General features: G+C 33.0%; 1 pseudogene; it reads right to left on the bottom strand.

Moving 5' to 3' along the window:
• Positions 1-8,907: 8,907 nt before the first annotated feature.
• LOC7495275 (equilibrative nucleotide transporter 3-like) lies at positions 8,908-11,728 on the bottom strand (annotated as a pseudogene).
• Between the last annotated feature and the right edge of the window lie 2,407 nt (positions 11,729-14,135).

Raw genomic sequence — 14,135 nt, 5'->3', positions numbered from 1 at the left:
AAAGTGCTGCAAAAATAGCATGAATTCATTAGCCTGAAACTAGCAAAGTAATCACAGACAAGGAATCCAATCTTGTTCATAACAGAGGGAAGGGAATGCCTTTAATTTCCATGATGATTTACCTTTTTACATATATCGAAAGAAAATGAAACAAAGTTGGGCTTCACAAGAACTGCTACAGTAGACATGGATCATAAATAGTGAGCTCCACAGACCACGCAAATGCCTGTTTCGCACCACAACGGCACTTTCCTTTAAAATCCAACAAAAAGTTTCTTCACAAGTACCCCTTGATACATGCACGCAAAACCATGCCCGGAAGAGTTAGAAAAACATGATTGAATGCAGCGCTGGTGAAATGATGCCATGCCCCATAAAGGGTTGGTAACAGTTTAATAGCACAAAATGGAGGATTTCATCAACGCTGCACTCAATGATGGTTCTCCAATCCAGGAAGCCTCCACTAGCTAGCTCACTTTCAAATGCAATAGATCTGCACATCTTGATGCATTAGTATAAATAGTAAGCATACAAAATGCAGTACATTTACACATTTATGCTTGTACTACAATGGATGCCAGCCAAGTTTTGATCCTACATTAGTCTTCTCATGTTTGCTGCTTGGAGTAAAAAAAAAAAAAGATCTAACATGACATGACATGTATCTCATGTCATGTACTACTGCCCCTTTTTTTTTTTTTTTTTTTGTACTGGGATCTTGTACTACACGGGCCACCTATCAACCTCCATGTGAGGAGGAGTTTTTTTTTGCCCAGCAAGATTTGTGGAATGTTTAAAAATGATATAATGATTACTTTTTAAAATATTTTTTTTATTTAAAAATATTTAAAAATAATATATATATATATATATATATAGATATTTAAAAAAAATTAATTTTGATATTAATATATTAAAATGATATGAAAACATTCAAAAATTTAATTTAAAATAAAAAAAATAAAAAAAGTTTAATTTTGTTTAAAATGCTTTTAAAATATAAAATAAAGGGTTGTTCGTCCTTTTCATGCTGTAACAAGCTGATGTTGATGTCTTGATTGGTGTGTCAGAAGTTAGATGTCTAATTTTCAAATGATGTTTGTCATTTTTCTAAGTCAACTAATTTCCACATCTCAACTATATATTAGGAAGAATCTATATAATATATTATTATATAAAAAATAAATGACCGCATTTGTGATCGTGATTTGTATTAAAAACTTATTGAAGTATTTTCTGCAGAACATACCAATCTCTTTCTTGAAGGAAATGCATTCTCTTTCTTTGGAGTTCTTTGAGGGGGAAGTACTTTTCTGCCAAAACTAGCATTTGGAAGGCAGGCTATCAGTACCATGGTCCCATGGATGTGCCATTTTGGGAGGAAATTTGTGGTTCTTGTAAGAAAATGAGAGAAAAAGAATTTCATGTCATTTCTTTTTTTGATTGATCATTACCATAGTTTAAGAAAATGAAAAATACGGTGAGACACTAATTTGTACATTGAAATTCATCTAGAGTAATCTCCAGTTCAATTGTTAATAAACATAACACAGTGAGCCGATAAAATATGAAGCATCATAGGAACAAGAATGCCTGTCCTGTGCAAAGAATTACACAAAACAAACAGTATTTACATTCTGCTTATCTTCTTCGAAAAACAATCTTACTTCTGCATTTTCATGTAAGATTTGCAAAATGGTATCAGGAGGAATGTGCCTCCAAATTTTAGGCTTCTGCAACTGATAGGCTATTCGAGCCAATTTATTGGCAGCTCTGTTACCTTCTCTAAAAACATGAGTCACAAGGCAATTTTTAAGCTCTGGGATAATCAAGTTTATGTAGCTGACTTGTCTTTGTGCTTCCTTGCATCTAACTAGTTTCCTTTTCACAATAATATCCACTAAAGACTTTGAATCTCCTTCAAGCCATACGTTGCTCCAACCATTCTCTAACACCAAGGCCTCTTTCGGAGAGCGGCTAATTCGGCAATCATGCTAGTAGTTCTGCCTATGGATTCAGCATAACCGATTAAGCACAAGAATGGCTCATGGTTCCTGAAGACACCTCCAATGCTAGCTTTTCCAGCCGAGTCTTTGCAAGAGCCATCAAAGTTTAATTTAGTCTAACCTATCCGAGGCTTCTCCCATGCCACTGGAATACGATCTCTGTGCAAATTCCTAATGAAAATACGAACTGGGCTTTCTATTATTCTTCTTTGGCACCTCAAAATGTTAGTAAATGACAACATTGTTTACAACTCAAAGAAATTATGAAAAGTTTTTGATCCTTCTCAGGCTGCCTTTGCGCGGTAGCAATGCACCACTGGAAGTTTAGGGAAGACAAGTGCATAGAGAAGAATGCACATAAACTCAAAGAAAGTGGCTATCGCCAAAAATAACACCGCAAGGACTGACTAACAAATATTAGTCATCAGTATTTCTGTATGCTATTTATTTTGGTGAACTACATATTCACCATATGAGAACCGTAAATGTTGAACATCGGACTTTTTTCAAAGATGATGGATTTGGTTGAACACTGAACCAATTCCGAAAGATGAATGAATTTGGCTGAACACTGAATCTATGTTGGAGAGATGAATGAATTTGCCTCGAAAGATGAAGAGTTTTAGACCATGCATGAATTAGTTTTTAATTACTAAATGTTTTCTCAGTATCTGTAATGAGATTGAAATAGTGAACATAATTTGATGAATAAAAGAATTGCCATACTCCACATATCTCTCCCTTCTTTTGAATGAGTTAGAAGCTTGAACAATTGATTGTTTTTCAACTCTAACAGTAAACTTATTATCATCATACTGGTTAAAGAAATCATCACATACTAACTCCCTTGCGAAGACCAACTCTAACAGTAAACTTATTATCATCAAACCTGGTTGAAGAACAGCGAAGCAGAGGAATTGATAAATCATGATGGGTTTTTTAGCTTGTGTTTTCAGGAATTCGTTATGTGTGCTAACGCTGTGATTAGTGAATCTTCTTAACAAGAAAGAGCATTCAACAAGTTAAGATACTTGTTTGACAACAAAAAGATTCTTTAAGATTTGAATTAACATCAAAGAAACATGCAAATATCGGATATGAGCATCAGAGTACTGGCAGAAACATAATAATAAAACCAGGCCTGCCACAATGAGTCAACTTGGTGACTCAGAATCTGGTTCGAGCTGGTTTTCGTTCAAACAATTTTTCTCACTATAACAACATCGTTTCAAATAAAGGAAAAGGCTTAACACAATTATTTTTGCCTATAAGCCACAGCCAATCAAGGACAACCCCTGAAAATATGCCAGAAATAAGCACAGCACAAGCAAATTGCCCAAACGCATTCTGTTCAGGCCCCTGCAAAAATCAACCATTTTTCATGAAGTGCCATAAGAAAACATTTGTTGCATGGTAACATGCAGATGGGCTAGCCTTATAATCTTCTGGGCTCCTCTGTCAGGACGCAAACTGAAAGATAAGCATTTGTTAATCCCTGGAAAGATGTTAGCATAACCATCCATCTCTGGTCACCATATTTTGCTGCGAAGTAGAAAGCAGGAACGAGGAGAAAAACTAGAAAGACTAGCAATCATGAGGCCATTTCTAGACTCCAATTTCAAGCACTCCACAAGGGGAATATATCTTGATTTAACAGAGCAAGAGAATACCTGAAAAATCAACAATCTTGAGAACTTAATTCTAGACCATGCCGAAAATCCTAATAAATTATTTATCAATTTTGGACAAACACGCAAAATTCTGCCTGGAATGCTAGAGAAAGAAAACCATTTGCTTAGATTAATGATCCATTCCGCTTGGCCACTACCACCATTGTTTTGATTAGCCTTTGCTTGACTTGTATAGCTAGTAACAGTAGCGATGTCCATTCTCCTACAGCGTCAGTCTTGCTTGCAAGCAGTTATCGATTAACAGTTCTTCTTTCGGAACCCATCTGAAGAGGTCCTATTGAAGGCATGTCAATTGTTTGGTATCAAACAATTAATTCAACCAGACAATTATAGTCTGTCTGTTCTAATCACAAATTAAAAGTAAATAATGAAATAAATGAAGAACTTAAACCAGTTTTAAGGTCTCAGATTAGGAACTTTACAGGTGTATGAAGAGAAACAAAAGGAATATGAGTACATGATTATGTATCATTCTGTCTTGTCTTCTCGGAACAACATCCAAATGCTGTCTAGAACACAGATTCCAGATTATATGTGGAGTCTTGATGAAGAGAGTATCATTCCATGCATGTCTATGCTTTCTGCATTACAATGCACGGAGAGACCATACTGCGTGCGCCCAGGACCCATATAGCCTTTAAACCGAAGCCCGAACTTCAATTCTATACCTGTGACAAAAAAAACCTAAAGGCCCAAAACCAGAAAATTGGAGGTTTTTTTTTTTTTTTTTTTGGGATTGGTGAAGGAAATGGGAGATTTTTTGAGTTGATTAATCATCTAAGGCCATAAGTGACACATTAAAGTTGACCTAGTTATAGTTTAAAAATATTCTAAAAAATAATTCTTGATTTTGAGTTATAGTTTAAAAATTGTTTTTCTATAATAAAAAAAAGTTAAAATGATTTTTTAATCTAAAATGTGTTGTTAAAAGTGATTCAAAATAACTTCTTGAAGATTTTGCATAAGTAATATATAATTTAAAAGTTGAGAATTTTAACTTTTAATTAAATAAAAATTTTGATTCAATTTTATAATAAATCTTTTATTTAAGTAAAAAAAAACAAACTTGAATCAATTTGTAAAAGTTGTATTCATCAGAATCAAAATGAATCATGAGAAATTAATAATATTTAAAAAATCTAATGTTATTTTCTAGATTATAGTGTGATATCTGCTAAATAATGAAAAAAAAATACATGTTTTCTAGATTATAGTGTGCTTGCTTGGATCTAAAATATGCTCTTTAGATTCCTTTTGACAAATTAAAATCATTCTCACGAGTAAGATTTTCAGCAGGTAACTTTGTAGCTGTGAAATTTGAGGAATGACTTAGCAATGAATGATTTACTAGGGAATATGTACGTTGATTCATTCTATGTTATGATGATTTTATTCATGTAAAATATATTTATTATTAATAAATATATTTATTTTTAATATTTATTTATATTTGATTAATAAATATTTTAAAGTGGAGATAAAGTTCATGAGACAAAAATGCTTCGTTGAGAAAATTATAAAGTTGTTATAATTATAAGATTTCTATTATATTAAAACATTATTCTTAAATGTTCATGGTCAATATTATATTAAATTAAATATTTATTAGAGTTATTGAGACCAATGTAAATTATGTTCTTTCTTTTATGAAAGAAAGTAGTTGTTTTTATAATCTGAGGAATGAGATATCCTTAAAACTAATATGCAGGTGATTGTCAGATAAAATATACATCGAACTGACCCACAATAGAATTTCATATGGAGAGATCACTTATGTTTATGAAAAGATTCACGTGATAGTTGTGTAAGTGATCATTAAACTTGAGATCACTAAGTTATCTTATATAAAAAGTGTTATGCTTTGATTCTGACTACATGTTGACTTAATAAAGGGTAACAAACAAGCATATATTAAGTATAACATAAACTATATAAAGGTATTTGAGTAATCAATAGATCATCACCTTGCGTGAATTTGAAAAAAAATGTTTCATTTGTTCTCAAATTATATTGTGAAATCATTGGTTAAGATGAAATGATATTTGAAAAGAATTTTAAATCTTATTTAAAGAATCAATGTTATAGTATGAGAATTAAGATAATTTAACAAAACAAACATATTTAATGTTATAATGTCTAAATCAAAACTTTCTTAAAGAATTGATAATAATTACACCGAAAAACTGATTATTGAAAGGTTAAGTCAAACCACTTATGATTTTTTTAATATTTGAGAGATCATGACAGGTTGCTAGATATTGTATTTGATTCTCAAATATAAATGAATCAATTGTTGAAATGATATTAAATTGTTTAATTTATTTAATCCTATTTTATGTAGGATTATAATTTATATTTATGCCAACTTATTAGGGAACCTAATAGGTCACACATATAAGAATCATTTGTTAAAAATTAAAATGAGATGATTAATCAAGTACGACTTTATTATAAATAAGTTCTAAAAATTCAGGACTATAATGTAATTAATACAATAAATTACAATTCTAGACCTAAAAAAATTAAGTTGAGATTTAATTAAATAAATTTTCAAAACTTGTCTTACGATAATATATGTGATATTATTCAAGGGCAGATTGATATTTTACTATTTATAGAATTTTTAGATTTCCCATCATGCCTTTTATTTTCTAAAAAGAATAGAGTACTATACATAAACACTTAAACACACAAATAAAGACCATCCACTCTAAGGTATAACTATTGTAACCTAATTTTGGATCCACCAAGATTTTCTCAAATGTTATTTTATTTCTATTATTATTTATAAAAATCCAAAAAAATTAAGAAAAAGGAAAATTCAAAAATATATTTTTCTCGAGTCAACCGCATCTTTCCATAAGAACCGATTCCACCGGGTCAATACAGGTCAAACCATGTCAGCCAAGTAAAAAATGAGTTTTCGGGTCAAAACCGTCATTTTCGGTCAAAACCGAGTCCACCGAGTCAATACGGGTCAAAACATGTCGACCAGGGTAAAAAATGAGTTTCAAGCCGTTTCGGGTCAAAACCGTCATTTTCGGTCAAAACCAAGTCCACCGAGTCAATACGGGTCAAACCATGTCGACCAGGGTAAAAAATGAGTTTCAGGCTGTTTTCGGGTCAAAACCGTCATTTTCGGTCAAAACCGAGTCTACCGAGTCAATACGGGTCCAACCATGTCGACCGGGGTAAAAAATGAGTTTCAGGTTATTTTGGATCAAAACTATTATTTTCGGTCATTAAAATTAATTTTTAGCGGTTGAAACGAGGTTTTTCTAACACTGAATTAAGTTTTTAATTTTACCTATATAAATATATATTATTATACATAATAAAAAATAAAATAAATTTTTTTTGTCAAACGGGCAGTTGCGCCGAAAGCAAACGGTGATTTAAAAAAAATATTTGTGGAAATTTAAGATTTGCATGTACCGTGTCATTGGCTATAAATAGCGAGTGATAGTTCGCCAGAAAAAGAGAGGACGGAGGAGGGAAGAAGGAAGAAAAAAAAAAGAGAAAAGAGATTACATACATACTATTCAGGTTTTTTTACTATTTCTTCACGAGAGCAGGATATTGATTTTTTAAAAAAACAATATGGAAAATACCAAATATATCCTAACCGTTAGATCTAATAGTGTTTAGATCTGAACCGTTGATTTAATATGATACAATAGGGCTTACCACACCAGATTAAACCCCAAACACATCTCAGCCCTTGAAATAATCTAAGCTTTGATCTCTCTGCACCGCGTCGCACCCGATCCCACCTCTGTTCATCCGGACCATCCGATCAACCTGCAGATCGGGCCAATCACAGCCGCACGATCTTTCCATCAGAGATCCAACGGATCACAGGCCTCAGCTACACCGGTGTACCGTGCTTGCGTTCTCACCGTAGCATTACCCAGAGCATCTCTCTTCTCTCGCCGGCGACTCCCTCTCTCTCTTTCGATCTCCCATCTCCGGCCATCTAAAGCTTCCAAACCACCACAGAAAGGTCGCTATCCTCATAAAAAGCAAAACCCCGGCCGGTTTCAGCGTTTTCTCCGACCCATTCGGCCGGAAAAGGGTCGCGATCGTCATTTTCGTAATTTTTGGAGAAATTCGAGGGTATTTCAGTATTTTACCTATACAGTGACACTCAGGCAATTTTTTGGGTTTCTACTGGTATTTTTGATATTTTTTTATATATAAATGCTTGTAAATTTTCTTGCATGTTGTAAAAAAATACAAAAACCAAAGTCGACACGTCTCTTTTTTAAAAAAGGATCGATGTCAAAAATGTAAATACCAAATATGGATTATGTCCATTATTTCTTTTGGTAACCCAGACGTAACTCTCCTTTTAGGGTTAAAACGTCATATTTTAGACAAGTCTCCTAATTTTTAGGGACTGATGTCATTTTTAACGCGTCTTCTATTTTTAGGGACCGACGTTAACCATTTTAAAAAAAAAAAGTTACCAATAAACCCAAAATATAATGGATTATATCCATTATTTCTTTTGGTAACCCAGACGTAACTCTCCTTTTTAGGGATAAACGTTAGTATTTTAGACGAGTCTCCTAAATTTTAGGGACTGATGTCATTTTTAACGTGTCTCCTATTTTTAGGGACCGACGTTAATCATTTACAAAAAATTACAAATAAGCCCAAAATATAATCGCATTTGAATCAAACAAAAAACACACAAGTAAGGGTAACCTTTCTATTGAAAGGATGTTTTAAGGGTGGTGTCTACCTTCCCTTAATCATAACTAACCCCGTACCCGAATCTCTGGGACCAGTGTCTAATTTGAGATTTCTAGTTCCTTCAAATTACTAGATGGCGACTCCAATAAAATCTTTGTTTCCCCCAATTGAGAAAAAATACCCTTTTTGTTAAATAAAAAAAAAAGCGGGAGCCGTCGCCCGACGTCGTGTATCGACAATAACAATCATTGTCTTAAGGGTTTAGAAAATTTCTCACCGGTAGTTCATGTGGATTATTATTAGATGTCAGATACTTGAATGGTTTGTGGTTTGTGACAACTTAGGTTTGTAGCAAATATTCAAGGCCAAAAAAAAAAAAAACAATTTTGTCGCATAAACCCTAAACTCTAGATCTAACTAATAGGATACTTAAAACTCCCAATTTTTTGTTAAAATTTTTTGTTTTCACTATATATATGTTTTGGAAAGTCCAACATATAATCAACATTGCATTAATAAAAGAGGACCAACTTTATTTATCAGTTGCAGGCAGATTTGGCACTCTAGAAGGCCTTCTTTTTGCCTATGAGCCAAAGCCAATCAAGGGCAACCCCTGAAAATATGCCACCTAATAAGAATAACACAAGCAAATTCCCCAACGCATTTGCTTCAGGCCCCTACAAAACGAAAACCATGAAAAAAATGTCATGTGTGACCACACCAAAATATTACATTTGTAACATCATAGTATTGGTAACTAACCGTGTAACCTCTTGGTGCAATTGTAAGAACACAGACAGTGAGATAGCCATTGGTCAGTCCCAAGAAAGAAACGAGAAAGATCATCCATCCTTGATCACCGTATTTTGCAGTGAAGTAGAATGCAGGAATGAGTAGAAAACGAGAGAGTACTGCAATCAGGAGGCCGTTCCTAGACTCCAATTTCAAACTTGGAACAAGGGGAATGTATCTTGATATAAGATCCAACACATTGTACATTGCAATCAGAACAAGAGGGTACCTGAAACATCACCAGTCACGGGACTTAAGAAGTTCTAGTCCAAATCACGAATTTTCTAGCATAACATGATCAAAACTTGGACATGTAAAGGTCTTTCAATGCCCGAGATAAATAAGAAAATTCAGAAAGGAAATTGAAATTGCAGAGGAGAAGAGAAATATCATCCTCTTCTTGTGCAGCCTCACTTCAAATGCTACAGATTAATCAGTCCTCAAGTACAATGAATGTTGCATCATGAATGAGCACATACCATTTGTTGCTCAACTTGTGTTTACCAGTATTTTCAAATACGAATCCTGGGAAAATTGACAATGTCAACACGTATATCAGATACAGGTCAAGTGCATAATCTATATTCTGGAAGAGTAGTTGTTTGTTGCTCAATCGCTCCGGAGGTTTGGCAACATCAGCAGCCTGCTAGAATCCAGATTTTAGTGAGGGTACAGAACTATAACATTTCCTTGAGCATCCAACATGAGAAATAAATGGTCATCCTATGAAATGCAAATAAACCAACAAGGAAAGATTAAAGAAAAGTAGCAATACTTCTTGGTTTGCTGGTGTTTGGATGCCAGCAGCAGCAAGATCAGCTGAAACTGTCTTTGATCCTTCTGAGGCTGCCTTTGAGCGGTAGTACTTCACTATTGGTAGTTTAGGAAAGAGATATGCATACAGCAGAACACACAGGAATTCCAAGAAAATGGAGATTCCTAGAAATAGCACTGCAAACATTGGAAATCAAGTAATACTCATAAATCAAATCTGCAGCACAAAATGACAAGCCTCATGGAAAAAATCTGAAGTTGTGTGACAAAATTACTTTTATTCAGCCCATGACCTACTTCTATATTCTCTTCTTACTTTTCTGCTAAAGCCTGAAGGCATAGCTCTATGTCCATGAATTACAAACTAATCACCATGGGACTATTAACCACAACATCATATGATGAGAAGGGTCAATCTTTTTCTCAAACCGGTCAATATGACCTACTTAAGTGTCAAACAGCAATAATTCCAACTGGTCATTAAAGGAATTAGCAGTATAAGATACAAAATTCTCTATTTCTTAAAGAAAAGTGACATACTAACTCCCTTGCGAGGACCATCTTTAGATTTATCAAACGTGCTTTTGTGATCAATCTCAGAGCATAGGTCAGGGCTCCTGATGCAGCCAACCCAGCAAAGAAAGACTGCAGGAAAAGAAATCGAAGGTGTGTTGAGATGTCAAGTTTTTTTCGAAAAGCCAGGAAATAAAGACTTTGAAGAACATTTGAAAAGGAATTCCAAGGAGTGTAACCTGCATGAATTCAGGACACATGAAAGCCATGTCTCCAACCATTCCACCTTGAACATGGGCATCTGCAACTCCGAAAGCAGCAACAATTGCACATATGCCAATAAAAGGTCCAATTCCTCCTCCTCCTGATGTGGCTAAATCCACCTGTCACAATTATCAGAAGCAATCAGTCATGTATAAAACTGATAATAAAGAAATCAAACAATGATAGTTAGGAGTTGTTCAAGTTACTTACAACCATGAGCATAAGAGTACTTGCAGCAAAGAGAATGTATCCGGCTATGTTCCGCTTTCTAGTATTGATCTTTGCCTCATTATAAGCTAGTATTGCCATTGTTCCAAGTGCAAATGGTTGATAAACAAGAGTAAGTACCCTTGAAGGGTGGTATTTCTTCAAACAGAAAGAAAAGAATCATCAAACAGATAGTTTTGCAACTCCAGTTGAACAAATTAATTACTTTACTTTCCTGAATGACTATTCAAAACCATAATTTTCAAAACACCAACAAAGTATATTTCCTTTACGAGCAACTTACTGGGAACAGACAATAGTAGTAATCTCCTATTGTCAGCATACTGTTCCATGAGACAAGAGAGCCAAGTCCAAGAAACCAACAAACTATAATCCCTTTATGTTTTCCCTGGTTATGACAGAAAATAGAGTCAGCATCATTTTAACTTCATTGATTGTAAGAAATTCAATATCCCATGAATAAAAATATACATGTTGGAGTACAAACCCCAGGCCTTGTTGGAGTTGGAGCATGATTTCCATAAGCAATAGTCATGGCTAGCCCCTACAAGATTATAAGCCAAAGTTAATATCATATTTCTTGTTAGCATAAAAGCATGACTAAACAAAAATTACCAATTTGGAACCTTAACGGAAGAACAATAAAATAATGGTGTCACTGATGATTTTGAATCTGGAATCCTAGTAGCCGAAGTTAATTCAAGAAACCACTTTGAATGCATGGCTGCATGGAGGATCTATACATAATTTATAGTATCAATAAAAGTTATCTTATCAAGATTAGCACATAAAAAAAGTGATGGGTTCAACTTTTTTTTTCTTTTATCCATTGTTGTTAAATCAAGCCCAACTAGCAGCTTATCTAAAAACATTTTAACTCAAGGTGGGTTTTTAGTTAAATTAAATAATATATTAACATGAATAAACTCATACTAGATTTTTAGTGATTCAATTGATTTGATTAAATCTAGCTAGGTTAACACAAAAAAATATAAAAAAAACATCGTTACTTTTGCGAGTCAACCTAATGATCTAGGACTTTTTTTTAAGTCGGTCTTCAAGTCGAGTTTGTATTATGGCTGCGAAACAATCTCCTGTTGGATTGCAAAGTTAATAGATGAATGTTGCATTTGCTTTGCCTTGCCTTTCAAGATTCCTTAGAAAAGCTAGGAAAGATAAAGAAAGGCAAGTGCATCAAAAGAATCTTGATCTCTTTTAAATCTTTCAGGGTCGATCGAGTTAATGTTGCCAGAGCAAAGTTCAGTGTATCCAATGGAAAGTTGATTGGTTTGACTCGTGAACGCCCCCATCATTTGTTCTGAGCACTGAGTTTAAATGCTGAAATCAAGCAATCTTAATTTCTACACAAAGAAAGACAGGTTTAAGGTTGTCTAGGAAAACTATAAGGTTAACAGAAAAGATTAATTGACAAAATTAAGAAACAATTTAGTAACGTAAGAGATTATTTTAAGATGTGAACTAGTTTTGGACAAACGAGCTGTCAGTGTGAAGGAAAATTTCATCAACTTAGTACAAACTTCCAAGCTGAGGAATTGCCATATCGTATATGGTAGTTCTCATCTTGCTGCAACTTATAGTCAGAGCCACATGACTTCCATGTACATGACTTCATTTTGGTATTTGGGGCATTCGGTTCACATCGATCCCAAACTTTTTCTCTCCTCCTTTTTTGTGACAGTCTTCTCACTATTATCCCAAATTTCAGGAACTAAAATAGAAGAAAAATGAAGTTTAGGATTGAAATGCCAACACCTAAAATAATAGAGATGAAATATGAAAATACTGAAAATTATAGGGACTAAACAATAAAATCTACACCATCTTTTCTATAGTAACATCCGCAATATAATTGGGTACCATAAAAACCAATCCTCATTTATTTATTTTTATTAATTATTAATTGTTAACGCCATTATATATATATATATATATATATAATCGCGCACATAAAAGCATGACATTCTTTTGAATGGGTTTATATCCACATCTTTCTTCGTTCATTTATTAATTTTTTTTATTAATTTCAAATTACACTCCAAGATTTGTAGTGAATCCAGTTTGTTCATTGAAGTTTTAATAGTGTAAATGTTACTTCTAAGATTAGGGGTGAGCAAAAAAACTGAAAAACCAATTAAATCAAAAAAATCGGAAAAAATAACCAAAAAAACCGAACTGTAAAAAAAACCAATTAAACTGATTAAAATTTTAAAAAAGCTGGCCGGTTTGGTTTTGGTTTTATAAGCAAAAAACAGAAAAAACCGAACCGAACCCAAACCGAAAAAACAAAAAAAAACCGAGCCAAATCAAAAAAACCGAGCCAAACCGGAAAAAATAAGTCAAACCGGTTTGAACCGGTTTTTGTCCTAAAAAACCGAACCGAGCCAAAACCGGTCGGTTTGAACGGGTTTCGGTTATTTTTTTAAATTTCGGTTTGATTACTTTTTTTTGATAAAAACCGAACCGAACCGAAAATAATCACCCCTACTAAAGATTCTTTCACACATGAATTTACCACTTAAGGTTAAACAAATTAACTAAAAAAGGTTTTTCAGTCCTTATATAAACTTTTAAAATTTGTTTAAATATAACTCTTTTAAAATAATTTGATGAGATCAACTCTTATACACCAATTAAAAGGTTTAAATGATACCACACACATTACTGACATTTAAAAATATAAGATACAAAATTAAGAATTTATTTTTTAATAGTTTATATTAAAATAAAAAACATAAAATAATTTAAAAATTAAATTAGAAAGACCATGAAATATTAAAAAAAATTAAAACTAAGAAGTTTAAAATGTAAAGAAAACCAGCTTTTAAACTTTTATATTGTTACAAGGGTAAAATCATCAAGTAACAAAGAAATAATATATTTGATAATAACAATTAATATTGCCACTCAATTTGACATGCCACTGCACGAATTTCATGACAAATTAAGTCTGATGCATGTAGGTTGAGTTTAACCATCGTACATAAACATAAAATAATTTATTTATTTATGAGTTTAATGTGCTCGATAACTATTTTTTTTTTGCATATGATTTATATTTAACTATATTTTATGATTTTTGTATTTATATCTTGTAATATAAATAATATACATGGTATTATTTGTACTTTTTAATTAATTGTCAAGAACA

This window comes from Populus trichocarpa, chromosome 11 (assembly GCF_000002775.5).
Source record: "Populus trichocarpa isolate Nisqually-1 chromosome 11, P.trichocarpa_v4.1, whole genome shotgun sequence".
Lineage (NCBI taxonomy): Eukaryota > Viridiplantae > Streptophyta > Magnoliopsida > Malpighiales > Salicaceae > Populus > Populus trichocarpa.
The sequence above is the reverse complement of the archived record's forward strand: the minus strand, read 5'-3'. Positions and strand labels throughout refer to the sequence as shown.